This window comes from Mesoplodon densirostris, chromosome 2 (assembly GCF_025265405.1).
Source record: "Mesoplodon densirostris isolate mMesDen1 chromosome 2, mMesDen1 primary haplotype, whole genome shotgun sequence".
NCBI classification, from domain to species: Eukaryota; Metazoa; Chordata; class Mammalia; order Artiodactyla; family Ziphiidae; genus Mesoplodon; species Mesoplodon densirostris.
In genome coordinates, this window is record NC_082662.1 from 29,851,859 (window position 1) to 29,864,064 (window position 12,206).

The following is a 12,206-nucleotide window of genomic DNA, read 5'->3' on the forward strand; positions in this document are numbered from 1 at the left end:
CTGGTGGCGCAGTGGTTGAGAGTCTGCCTGCCAATGCAGGGAACACGGTTCAATCCCTGGTCTGGGAAGATCCCACATGCTGAGAGCAACTAAGCCTGTGTGCCACAACTACTGAGCCCGAGTGCTGCAACTACTGAAGCCTGCATGCCTAGAGCCCGTGCTCCACAACAAGAGAAGCCACGGCAATGAGAAGCCCGCACACCACAATGAAGAGTAGTCCCACTCACCGCAACTAGAGAAAGCCCGCCTGCAGCAATGAAGAAACAAAGCAACCAAAAAACACAAAACTACAAGAGGTAACAAGTGCTGTCAAGGATGTGGAGAAAAGGGAACACTTGTACACTGTTGGTGGGAATGGAAACTGGTGCAGCCACTATGAAAAACAGTATGGTATTTCCTCAAAAAATTAAAAATAGAACTACCATATGATCCATCAATTCCACCTCTGGGTATTTACCCAAGGAAAACGAAAACACTAACTTAAAAAGATATATGCACACCCATGTTCATTGCAGCATTATTTACAATAGCCAAAATATGGAAACAATCTAAAAATCCATCGAAGGGTGAATGGATAAAGAAAACGTTATAGGTATATAAAAGAATGAAGTGTTGGCATCTGTGACAACACAGATGGACCTTGAGGGCATTAGTCTAGTGAAGTAAGTCAGATAGAGAAAAACAAATACCACATGATCTCACCAGTATATGGAATCTAAAAAATAAACCGAATTCATAGGTACAGAGAACAGATTGGTAGTTGCCAGAGGCAGAGAGTGGGGGGCAGGTGAAATGGGTGAAAGGGGTCAAAAGGTACAAAATTCCAGTTATAAAATAAATAAGTCATGAGAATGTAATGTTCAGCATGGGAACTGTAGTTAGTAATACTGTATTGCATATCCAAAAGTTTCTAAGAGAGTAGATCTTAAAGTTCTCATCACAAGAAAAAAAATTGTAACTTGTGGTGATGAATGTTAACTAGAGTCATGGTGGTGATCATTTTGCAATATTTACAAATATCAAATCATTATGTTGTACACCTGAAACTAATATAATGTTATATGTCAATTATACCTCAATAATTTTTTAAAATGTTTATTTTTAAAAGGGGGTTAGGGACTTCCCCAGTGGCCAAGTGGGTGAGACTCCGTGCTCCCAATGCAGGGGGCCCGGGTTCGATCCCTGGTCTGGGAGCTAGATCCCACATGCGTGCCGCAACTAAAGTTCTCACTGCAACGAAGATCCCATGTGCCACAACTAAGGCCTTGTGCAGCCTAAGTAAATAAATAAATAGATATTTTAAAAAATTTTTTTAATAAAAAAGAGGGTTAGAGGATGACAGGTGTGGTTGGGGCTAAGGATATTTATTTAGAAAAATAAATTCTTTGAAGAAAATATGAAAGTGTTCTAGAAAAGAGGTTTTCATGCTTGATGATAACTGTCAGTAAGTTTTTCCATGATTCTAACCCAGATCCTTCTAACTGCATTAAAATCCACTTATAAAATCATGGAAGAAACTTTAGAAGTTAGCTCATCCTATTTCCTCACATAAACAAACTGAACCCCAGTGAAGGTGTTATGTTGTCTGTAATTTACTTATATTAAATATTATAATATATCATATAAAAGATATGATATATAATATGTTAATATATGTTTAAATATTTCAGACTAGAAAGTTTTATATACGTGTGTGTTAACTAGTTTTAGTGTAAAGCTTGGTGGCTATTAGTTAACATCTGAAGTACCCTAATAAGAAATAAACACTCTAGTAGTGGTTAGTTAGTATCTGAGAAATTCTAATCAATATCCCACATTCCAGTAGCAGTTTACATCAAGAACTTCAATTATCTTTATTGTCAATCAGCATTAGAAGACTATTAAATAGGGTTAGATGTTAGATATGCTTTTTCATGGGTGAAATAAATGGTGTCAAGATATGTGATTTAGCTAGGAGCATTGTATTATATAGGTACCTCCACCCTTGCTTGACAAACATATAAGAATCTAGTGAGCCCAGCAACGAGGTTCTTTAGAGTGATGTTATGGGCTGGGACCTATTCAGTATTTTTCTCCCCATTAGTGGAAGATCCTGTCACCTGATTCTGACTAGCAGGCTAGATGAATCCTGCTAAATAGAATATTGTCTTATTTACTTAAAGTTAACTTTTCAGGCAAGGTAGTTGGCAAAGTGTCTAAAAGGATCAAGATCTGGGACTTCACTGAGCTTACAAGTTGTATGACTGGTTTTGCCTGCTTGTTAATAAATATGTTGAGCGTGTAGTAGATTTCAGTCTGAGACTTGCTTTCACTGTAGCACACCACTTTGTGGTAAGGTTTCCAGAAAGAACTTGTAGCCCATCTCTCACTGTTGGAGGCTACTGATATCTTCCTCTCACCCCTGCAATAACAACAAAACACCACTCAGTAATTAGTAAATAAATGTTTATTAATATAATATAGCAAGTTGGCTTGGGTCAGTTTGTGACAGAAGATGATTTACCTAAGGTCACGTAGCAAATTGATTCTTGACACCATTAAATGCCAAACAAACAATATGGACCCACAGTACCAAAGAGAAGCCAACCAGTGTTGAGTCAAGACAATGCAGTGTTTTAGGAAGTTCAGCTTGCTGCCATCCGGAGAATGGTTTGGGAAGAGAAACACTGGATACAGGAACACCAGTGAAGAGATTGTTGCTGTATAGCCCAGGTGAGGCAAGGGCCAGAGGTGCAGCATGGTGTCATGGAAAAAGCCCGGACACTGGCATCGGAGAGATCTTTCTTTGTTCACAGGCTGGCTCTGCCACTTATCAGCCATGTAACTGTGGGGAAGTCACTTTTTTCTCAGGTTCAATTTTCCCCAAACAAAATCGATTAAAATGAGATGGTATATGTTAAGACCCCTAACTCACTGATTGGTACGTGGTAGGCATTAAATAAATGCTAATTCCTTTCACCACCATTAAACCATAAAGTGGAATGATGGAACAGCTGCAGAAAGACTAGTCTAAGCCTAAAGCAAGGGCTTAACCTCTTACCTGTCACCAAACATTAGAAGCAAAGTTAAGGCTGGGAATTCCCTGGAGGTCCAGTGGTTAGGACGCCAGGCATTCACTGCAGAGGGTGCACACTCAGTCCCCGGTTGGGGAACTAAGATTCACAAGCTGCACAGCGTGGCCAAAAAAAAAAAAAAAAAAATGGGGGCTATAACCTGCTAGAATTCTCTTGCTCTTCTTGCTTGATGGGATCATTTCAAGTAAGCAAACTTTTCAAATAAGCAGAGCACTTAGTCTTATTCAAAGTACAGAGATGGTAAAGAACTAAAGACGTCTGCTTTGAAAGAGCTTCTAGCCTTAATATTCTCTTTCTGTCTGTTAATGCTTTAATTTCTCCCCTTTGAGCTACCACTAGCTTTCCAAATTCTGTGACATTAGATTCAACTATTATTTTTTAGAAGGAACTGATGTGTCAGGCACTAGACTAGACCCTTCCTATACATTGTTTAATCAACACAACAAACCTATAAGGCCTGTATTATTATTATCCTTATTTTATTTTATTTTTTTACAGTATGCGGGCCTCTCACTGTTGTGGCCTCTCCCGTTGCGGAGCACAGGCTCCGGACGCGCAGGCTCGGCGGCCATGGCTCACGGGCCTAGCCGCTCCGTGGCATGTGGGATCTTCCCGGACCGGGGCACGAACTCGCGTCCCCTGCATCGGCAGGCGGACTCTCAACCACTGCGCAACCAGGGAAGCCCTATTATCCCTATTTTTATAGATGCAAACTAAGATCCAGAGAAGGAAAGAGGGTTTATTACCCAGGATCACATAGTTCATTAACATGTAGGATTAGGATTTTAATCTAGCTAGGATTTGAATCTAGTCCCTCTAACTCCAAGTCCAATGCTCTTTCCATGGCTTCAGGATGTTTCTTTTCTGTATTTACAGAAGCATGACCTCGATATCTTATTAAAAGTCAGATATCAACTCTGTTAGAAATGCCAAGTTTTTAGGAGGCTGTTAGATATAAGTTCTCAATATAAGGATATGTGTTTGATCAATAAGGCCAGATACTACCAGTAACAATTGACTAAATCACCAAATGAAATGTCTGGCACAGCAATGCTATAATTTTTTCTTCTCATGGAAGCAAATGAGACATACATTATGACCATTGATCAAGGTATGGCTATCACAAACCCTCTGCCATTCCTTACAAGATAGCTGCATGTTTGAATTAAGAGAAAAAAGATGAACAAATACAAATACGCTTCTTAAAGCTCCTTTATTTAGAAATCCTTTCTTGGTTTTTTGTTTGTTTGGCCTTGCCACGCAGTTTATGGGACCTTAGTTCCAACCAGGGATTGAATCGGGCCCTCTGCAGTGAGAGCGTGGAGTCCTAACCACTGGACCGCCAGGGAATTCCCTGCTTGTTATTTTTTTTTTCCAATATGGAAAAACTTTTAATTGGAGTGCTTGATCCATTTACATTTAATATAATTGTTAGTGTGCTTGGGTTTGAGTTTTTCATCTTGATATTTGTTTTCTCTTGGTCTCACTTGTTCCTCATTTCCTGCTTTCTCTTGGGTGAATTTATTATCCCATTTATTTCCTCTACTGTTAGCTATAATTCTTTTAACATGCATTTTTTTACTTAACACAATCTAACTTTCAAATGATATTGTACTCTTTTATGAATAATGTAAGAAATCTTACAATAGTATAATTTCATTTACCCACCTCTGCCCTTTGAATCCTTGTTGTATATTTATACATCCCACAATATATTATACACACATTATATATATATATATATATATATATATATATATATATATAAATTATATATATATACATTATATATAAATAAAATTAGATATTATTTTTGAAAAGGTCTTCTATATTTATCCATATATTTACCATTTCTGGTACTCTTCATTTTTCCCTGCAGATCCGAATTTTTATCAGCTTCTAGAAATTCTTTTAGCATTTCTTATAATGCAGGTCTGTCTGAAACAAACTATCTCAGCTTTGTCTACCTGCAAATGTTTTTATTTCATTTTCTTTTTTGAAGGATATTTACGGTTTTTGTTTCTAGTACTTTAAAGATGTCACCCGTTGTCTTCTGGCCTTCATTTCTGATAAGTCATCCATTCTTTGCATCATTACTCCCCTGTATGTAATATGTTTTTTTCCCCCTCTGGTTCCTTTTAAAATGTTATCTTTATCTTTGATTTTCAGTCATCTGAGTAGGATATGTCTAGGTGTGGTTTTATGTGTATTTATTCTGCTTAGGATTTGCTAAACTTCTTGGATCTGTACATTTTATCTCTCATCTATTTTAGAAAAATCTCAGCTATTATCTCCTCAAATACTTTTTTGTTGTTGTTGATTTTCTCTGCCCTCTTTGTCTGAGACTCCAATTACACATATGTTAGAACATTTCATTTTATCTCTGGTTTTGGGCACTCTGTTCCATACTTTTTGCTCCTTTTTTTTTTTCCTGTTTGTATTTTACTTTGGATAATTTATACTGACCTGTCTTCAAGCATCTGATTCTTTCCTCTGCTGTGTTCAGTCGGCTGTTAAGTCCATCAAAAAGCATTCTTCACTTCTTATATCTTATTTTTCATTTCTAGGACTTCCATTTGATTCTTATTTTATAGTTTACACTTCTCTACTAAAATTCTCCATCTGTTCATGCATTTTATCCACCTTTCCACTAGAACATTTACATATTTATTATAACTATTTTAAAGTCCTTGTCTGATCATTTAAAATCTGAGCTATCACTTCAACTGCTTCTAGCACTATTTCCACTCTTGACCATGGGTCTTTTTGCTTGTTTTTGTTTCATTGTGTATCTGATAGCTTTTAATTATATGTTTTTGTGAAAAAGGACTGTAGAAACCAACACAGATTAAAAAGGGCAAGCCCCTTTTTGTCAGGTCACTAGTATGGGGAAATTAGTCAATCTAACCTGTAGTTGAGCTGGATCTCAGCTTTGCTTCAGCTCTAATTACATTCAGTTCACTACTGTTTTCAAATACTTTGAAGGTGGATCAGGGCTTTCCCTTCAGCAAGACTTGGACTCTTGAGTATCAGCAATATTTTAGTAAACTCTTTATGCTTTAAGCCAGTTCCCAGCTTTCTGAAACATGGGAGATCTCTTTCTACTTCACAGTTTAGATGTTAGCTTCGGGAGTTACTGGATATTTAGTCTCATGCCTGGTTTTCTGTCCCTCAGGATATCTCTTTCCACCCTGCTGCTCTGCTTCCAGCTTTTGCAAAATGACTGTGGCATCCTTGGCTGAGCCTGCAGTGCCCCAGCTCATCCTTCCTCCTCCTCCAATGCATGCATCCATAAATAGATGAAGAAAAGATTTTTCCTTTTATATCTCAAATAAGAAAAAAAGGAACTGTAATCGAATTTTAGTATGAGCCCAAACTTGCCCCTGGGAAAATAATAAAGATGATTAGAATGACCCTTCTCGTTGGAACTGCAACCCAGACAAAGCGCTTAAGTACTCAGAGACTCTGTTGTAAGGTTGCAGACATCCATTCCATCACTGACTCCAACTATAGGAAGCAATACCACTTCTGGGGGCCAGAAGTATCCAGATGGTTGAAGAATCCCAATTAAAAACAGAAGGCCAAAATTAGTGAGGATACCATCAAGATGTGGTCTGGGTGTTAAATGTAATAATAAATAAATGGTATGGGAAAACTTTGATTGGTTTCTGACACTTGGTATCCTAAAATTTTCACCTAATGAGTTAAAGGAAGCAAAATATGATCTAGCCCGAAGAAGAGAGTCAGCATAGGCTAGTGGTTAAGCATCTGAACTCTGGAGTTTGAACACCTAGGTTCAATTCCTTCACCGTAGCCTTGTATTTAATTCCTGTGTACTTTAGTTTCTTTAGTGGTAAATTGGAGATAATGGTAGTATCTACCTCATAGGCTGTTGACAATTATGTAGTTAATATATAATGATTTATTTTACAAGTTAAGTGATCAACATTTAGAATAGTACTGACTTATAACAAGCATTATAGAAATGTTTCCATTTATTATTAGCATTAACTTTGGCATATTCAGAAACACCGGGATGTGTGGATAGTGATATAAAATAAAATTTATGGTCTAAATCACCCCCACCCGCTCCATATACATTCTCTCGGCCCGAAGTTTCCAAACATTTTCCCCATATAACTTGGAGATTCCCTTTCATAACTTTCCATTACTTTCTGGACTTAGTAGAGTTATGCATATATATTCCTCCTGTGTGGATATCATGGACATAGAAGGATAGACAAAAGGGAGGAGTCAACCTGAGTTGGCTCCTTGGCAAGTAGGAAATGCCTCCACAGTTAGGTAACTGGAAAATAGATGAATTGGCCAGGCAGAAATACTTCTGGCCGAGTTCTAGCCTCTGGGAAAAAGAAAATAAGAGATACTCTGGAAGACCAGAGACACCAAGAATTCAAGGAACGTGGCTTCTCCAGGGAAGAACTCACATCTCTCTTGAATTTCTGGCCCCAGACACTAGAAAATTGCTCTACATTTGATGACCTCAAAATACTGTTGTTGAGGGCTCCCCTGGTGGCACAGTGGTTGGGAGTCCACCTGCCGATGCAGGGGACGTGGGTTTGTGCCCCGGTCCGGGGGGATCCTGCGTGCTGCGGAGTGGCTGGGCCCGTGAGCCATGGCCGCTTAGCCTGCACGTCCAGAGCCTGTGCTCCGCAATGGGAGAGGCTGCAGCGGTGAGAGGCCTGCGTACTGCAAAAAAAAAAAAAAAAAATACTGTTGTTGAGAAGGAAAAATGAACACATGTGTTTATCTCTTCTAGTTCTTCGAGCCCCACAAAAATGAAAGCAAGTGAATAAGACCAAAATAAACCCACAAGGATAAAGAGAGTGGGAGAGGAGACATGAGAGGATGAGAAGGTGGAAATCCAAGTGGAAAAATTAGCAGGGCTGAAAAAGCCACATACCAACTGTCTACAGAGGTGGTGCTAATGAGAAGCAAGCCATTTCCTGCCACAGAATTCCAGCTAAACTCAAATACTAGAGGACTCAGAAACTCAGGAAGAAAGAACCAGGGAGAAGAATGGGTTCAAGACAAGAGGATTGGATGAAAGTCTCTGTAAGGATCCATTAGCCTTTAGGTCCCTTCTATAATCTTGCACCTGTCAGATGACTACTACTCCTCCCTGGCAGGAATCTGGAGGTTTAGTCTGTGCAGTAATTGAAACAGAGAGGTACTTTACTAGAGAAAGGGAGAGTCATTGGAAGTCTACATACCGAACGAAGAGGCCACACTCTCACTCCCTCCCCCACCCCATAATCTCCTTATTTGGTGACTAGGCTATTCCTTCCCTCAGCTTGAAAATGGGGAATTCCCTGGAGAAACAGAACAGCCTCAGAGAAATGACCTAGAGTTTCAGCTTCTACTATGAAAGCCACCAAAAGACAAAACCCATACATGGATACAGAATTCAAATCAACCTTTTAAAACCCGACTCGTCAATGTGAAAAGACAAAATATGACCACTAGATATTTGAGGAAAGCCTCCAAAATAAATGAAGGATACTAAAACAAACAAAAAGAAGGGACTGATATTATACTTGCCTCCATTAGTTTCTGGGATTTCACACACTCTTCTTTTCCTCCAACTTCACTGGCCATTCCTTCTCAATCTGCTTTGCAGGATTTTCCTCATTTCCTTGACATTTAAATGTTACAGTGCCAAGAACCCTACTAATCCTGGGACCTCTTTTCTTCTCTAGCTACACTAACTCCTTTAGTGATTTCAGCCAGACTCATGGCTTTCTTTAAATATTATCTCTATGTTGTTGACTCCCAAATGTATATCTCTAGACCAATCTCTCTCCTGACTCCAGACTGTATATCTCTAAGCCTATTCAACCTCTCCATTTGGTGACCTAACAAGCACCTCAAAACTATTGGGTTCAAAATGTTTTACTGATCTTCCCCCCTCCAAGAATCTTTACCTGTCAAAGTCTTCTCCATCTTCATAAATGTCAATTTATTAATTAATAAATATGAATAAATATCTTCCCAGTTGCTCAAGCTGAAAATCTTGTGTATTAGTCTGGGTTTCTCCAAAAGCAGACTCTGAGATAAAGATTCAAGTGCAAATAATTTATTTTAGAGAAACAAGGGTCAACAGTAGGAGAGATACATGAAAGAGAAGGCAGCCAATAAAGATGTGTTGGTAAGCCAGCTACCACTGATTGACTGGAGCTTAATCTTGTGAGAAATAGTGTAAAACACACATGTCAAAATTTTCCCATCTGAGGGGCAAAGGAGCTGGGATATTTATACACCAACTCCTGAGAATCACTGGTTGAGGGCTTCCCCTAGGTGGGGTTAATTTCCCAGCACTTCCAGTCTAAGGTAGGAATTGTTAGATTGGCTTTCCTTTTGCACTTCTGGGAAAGGCCTCAGGCACAAAGATGCAGACACCTGGGGTACTAACAGCACTGAAACTTTAGAATTATCCTTAATGCCTCTCCTTTTTTATTTTTTCCTTTTTTTTTTTTTATACCTCTTACTCGGTCCATCAGCAAAGTCTGTCTTCAAAACATATTCAGCATTCACAGCTACCACCTTGACTCAAGCCACCATCAACATTCACCTGGATCATTGCAATAGCTCACTTCCTGGTCTCCCTATTTCCACCTTTACTCCCTATTTTAGTTTCCTAGGGCAGCTATAACAAAATACCAAAAACTGGGTGATTAAAACAATAGAAATTTATCATCTTGCAGTTCTAGAGGATAGATGTCCAAAAATCAAGGTATTGGCAGGGCTATGCTCCCTCTGAAACCTGTAGGGGAAATCCATCATTGCCTCTTCCTAGCTTCAGGTGGTTTGTGGGCAATCTTTGGTGTTCCTTAGCTTGTGGATGCAACACTCCAATCCTCCATCTTTACATGGTGTTTTCCCTGTATCAATTCACATAGTCTTTCCTCTGTGCATGTCTGTGTATGAGATCATATGGTATGGACTTATATATATGTAACTATAAATGCACAGAAAAAAATTAGGGATTATACATATAAAATATTAATAGTAGTCACCTCTAATGAGGGAATTGGGAGGCAGCCTAAAGAGAACTATACATTTTATCTCCTTAATACACAATTTCAGTGAGATCACTGTGCATCTTATTCTATTGTACTGAATTTTTTTTTCAGTTTAACGGTGTATTTTAGGGATCCTTCCATGTCAGTACATATAGAAGCATCTCATACATTTAATACATACATTTTACTTATTATTCCATAATATGAATGTAATCTACTTTTTAAACCATTCCTTTCTGATGAATGTTAAGGTCATTTCTATTTTTTTCCTATTGCAATCAATGCTATAATGAACAAACGTCCTTGTTATATGTTACGTGTGTACAGAATTTCAAGTTTCTTAAGACAGAGACCAAGAATGGAATTAAGGGTTTGAAGGGAGGCGCAATTAAATTTTTTTTTTTGGCGGTACGTGGGCTTCTCACTGTTGTGGCCTCTTCCGTTGTGGAGCACAGGCTCCGGACATGCAGGCTCAGAGGCCATGGCTCACGGGCCCAACCGCTCCGTGGCATATGGGATCTTCCCGAACCGGGGCACGAACCCATGTCCCCTGCATCGGCAGACGGATTCTCAACCACTGCGCCACCAGGGAAGCCCACAATTAAATTTTTGATAGACACTGACAGACTATTTTCAAAAAAAGTTTTCCCAATTTATAATCCCACGAATACTGTGTGAGAGTATTAATTTCCCTCACCTTTACCATCTGGATTTACTCAATTTAAAAATATTTTTCAAGCAATGAATTTTTAAAATAGCTCATTTTTGTACTTTGCTTTTCTGATTGTTAATGATTGCACACCTTTTCATGTTTGTTAGCATTTATATTTTTTTCTGTGAATTGCCAATTTTTCTACTTATGAATTTGTAGGAAGTCTTTTTTTATATATGTTTATTTATTTATTTATTTTTGGCTGCGTTAGGTCTTCTTAACAACTGCGCCACCAGGGAAGCCCTATAGGAACTCTTTATATTTAATTTTATGGTGGTTTTTGTGAGAAGTTTTAATTTTTCTTGTAATTAAATCTATCAGTATTTTTCTTTGTGGTTTCTAAATTTTATGTCTTGTTAAGAATGCCTTCTTGGGACTTCCCTGGTGGCACAGTGGTTAAGAATCCTCCTGCCAATGCAGGGGACATGGGTTCAAGCCCTAGTCCGGGAGGATCCCACATGCCATGGAGCAACTCAGCCCATGAGCCACAGCTACTGAGCCCACGTGCCACAACTAATGAAGCCCGTGCACCTAGAGCCTGTGCTCTGCAGCAAGAGAAGCTACTGCAATGAGAAGCTCGCACACCACAACGAAGAGTAGCCCCCACTCGCTGCAACTAGAGAAAGCCCGCGCGCAGCAACGAAGACCCAACGCAGCCAAAAATAAATGAATAAATTTACTTTAAAAAATTGTAAAGAAGCAAGGCTGCTGATGGAGTAGGAGGAGGGGGGCAGAAATTCCGTTGGGATGCCAGGTGGTGTCTCTTGGCAAGCTAGTCTAGTTCAGTAGTGTGCAATGCAGGTCTCTTTCCTCAGACAGAGTGGCTCCACTTCAGCTCCCACTTAAGATTTTTGTTTGAATAAGGGGGTCCCCAGCTAAAGAAGAGTTTAAGTCCCTAGCCCAGCTGATCGACTGCAAAGAAGTTCATCCTCGACTTCTAAGCTCCAGACTTGTGGAAAGATTGTATTAGGAGAGGCTGGGGCCACCAACAGAGGGGCTTCCCTGGTGGCACAGTGGTTGAGAGTCCACCTGACGATGCAGAGGACGCGGGTTCATGCCCCGGTCCGGGAGGATCCCACATGCCGTGGAGCAGCTGGGCCCGTGAGCCATGGCCACTGAGCCTGCGTGTCCGGAGCCTGTGCTCCGCAGCGGGAGAGGCCACAACAGTGACAGGCCCGCGTACCGCAAAAAAAAAAAAAAAAAAAAAAACACTAACAGAGACCAGCAGCCCACACAAGGGTTGGAGTGTCACACGCAGCATGGGTGGCTGGAGCCCTGCCATCTTGCACAAGGTCCACTAGCACCCTCTGGCACAATCAGGTCTCAGGGGAGCATCGACACATTCAAAAAGTCCAGCTCCATTCATAAACCTCGATTGAG